Source organism: Aplysia californica, unplaced genomic scaffold (genome assembly GCF_000002075.1).
Source record: "Aplysia californica isolate F4 #8 unplaced genomic scaffold, AplCal3.0 scaffold00010, whole genome shotgun sequence".
Taxonomy (NCBI): Eukaryota; Metazoa; Mollusca; class Gastropoda; order Aplysiida; family Aplysiidae; genus Aplysia; species Aplysia californica.
The window spans coordinates 2,192,561-2,195,065 of NW_004797280.1; positions in this window are offsets into that span (position 1 = coordinate 2,192,561).

Below are 2,505 nucleotides of genomic sequence, written 5' to 3' on the forward strand. Positions count from 1 at the left end.
AGAGAGAGAGAGAGAGAGAGAGCGAGAGAGAGCGCGCAATTTGTCTCATCGGCACAAATAATAATGATGATAATAGGTTGCATTTGTACAGCGCTCTTTTCAATAAAGCTCTGAGATCTTTACATCGATGGTATGATCACTGAGCGCAGTACTTCATTTACTCAAGATAGTATAAACATTTCACATTAATAAAAAAAAACCCAGTAAAAAACCCCCAGTTTAACCACATAAAGAATATCTTTCTCATACCCGAACAAGTAAAAACAGCAATGGAAACAACAGCTGCTGACACGCTACAACGAAGACTTAAACAAATGAGCATTGAGCAATCGCTGAAGGGTATTAGGATAACTAATATGTTGTCTCTCTGAGGTCCTGGGGCAAAAATTTCCAGATTTTAGGGTTAAAAAACCCTACAGGCTCTGAATTTTGTTGCGTCTGTGAAGGACCGTGTCTGACGGGATGAAACATACGGTGATAAATCCCACAAAGAGATGATGCAGCAATATTGTCAAGACTTTTATAACACATGGTAGAAATTTTACATTGGATTCTTTTTTCAACTGGAAGCCAATGCAGAGCTTTGAATGTTTTTGACGCAGGATCGTTCTTCTTTTTCTTCAGAACCAGTTTTGTGGTGTTATTTTGGGGCACTTGCCATTTCCTCATTCTTCCACATGAAATACTAGACAGAACTGAATTGCAATATCCAAGTTTTGACAAGACAAGAGAGATAGGGAACATGTATGCAATATCAGTTGAAATAGGGTGCTTTATGTTACTGATTCTTCTGTGATCAAGATACATACATCGAGCGACATGATTTACAATGCGCTAAAAAATTCGAGGTGCAACTTATCCTCAAATATCTCTTTGGTGGGAGAATCAATGTCACCCATACTTTTCGCAGTAGTTTGTATCAATTTGTCTTAACTTAATCATATTTTCCCACAAAGCTTGGGGTTAGAGTTTTACACATTAAATTTCTTCATAATTAAAAAAAAAAGAAATACTATACATCTCCGTCATGCGGAAAATGGGATTGTTTACAGTCCTTCCCACTTCCCACACACATTTTGCATATGTATATATATGGCCTACGTCAGGCGACCAGTAACACTTTTAGGGGCAAAAATTGTTGCCAGAAATTAATTTTACAATGGGCACATTTTTTTTGCGCATAATGTTCTCAAAACATGCATTCGCTAGGCATACTGTTGGGATTAAAAACAATGACGGACTTGCTTTTAAAAGCGGTATTACCTTTTGCAATTTGTAGAAACCATCTTTTTGAATTTTTTAAATGAATGTTTATTTAGGAATTTTCTTGATTAAAGCTAACAGATGTTTACAAAAACATTGATCTGTTAAGACAAATTGATACAAGTCATTGTTCAAAAGATGGAGGGTCTGTGTTCGATAGTTGTGGAAATATTTGACAATAAGTTGCGCTACGGATTTTTTACCATGGCACCGAGTACAATATCAGTAGATAGATACTTTTTGGGGTTTCCAAACGACATTGGCACACTTCTGAAATAATAAAGAAGCAACACTGAATTTTGCAGTTGACGAGTATGACATTATATATTTGCAATTGTTAATGCAGTGGTACTGATAATAATGTGCAATCAAAAAGAAAGGGAGAAATAAAAATATATGAAGGGAGAGGAGACCTGATTGAGCGTTTCACCGAAAAGACGGTTAAGACACCCCCCCTCCCCCAACCCCTAGAAAAAAAACCCCCACACAACAACAACAACAACAACAACAAAAAACAAACATACATATATACACTCATCCCCATTACTCGAAAAGCAAAAAAAAAAACAAGAATAAGATATCTTCAATATAGTTTATGGTGAATTTCTCAGTAAAATAAACGAGAAGGAAAAATATTTCTGATTTTTATTTGCATTTACTGTATGTATTTAGTCCGGTCATTAGGCCTACTAATTTCTGTATTTATTTAGTTACATGCTGCATTTTAAAATTATATGTTTTATTCCAGCTTTTCAAAATTGCTTCAAATCAGCTCTTTTGGGTGTTGTACTCACATAGAAAGCACCAGAAAGAATAAGAAGGAAGCAACTTACTTATTTGACTGCCTAGTTTTTAGATGTTTCACTATTCTACTTTATCATTTTTCTTTCGGAAAATTATGGAAACGTTGGGTATATTTTTTAAAGCGAAAGAAAGCAGCTGCACTAACCCAGGAAACAAACGCGTCGTGAATGCCGATCGTGTTGAGATAAAGGGACACGACCCTGTGTCCCGAAGTACACATGTTTGTGTAGTTGTTCTCTCCCTTAATTCTTTTACCCAAACCTTTGGGCTTTTACGACAGTAATAATCAATCTATAAAGCCTTCGACTCACCGCCCTCCAGCCCCCCGAAAGGTCGGTTTCAGGGGGAAAATGCATTGTGGGGTTCTGGGATGCCTGTTGGAGGGACTGTATCCATAGGGAACTGGCTTTACCTCATGCTCTCCTGCAGGACTGGTCC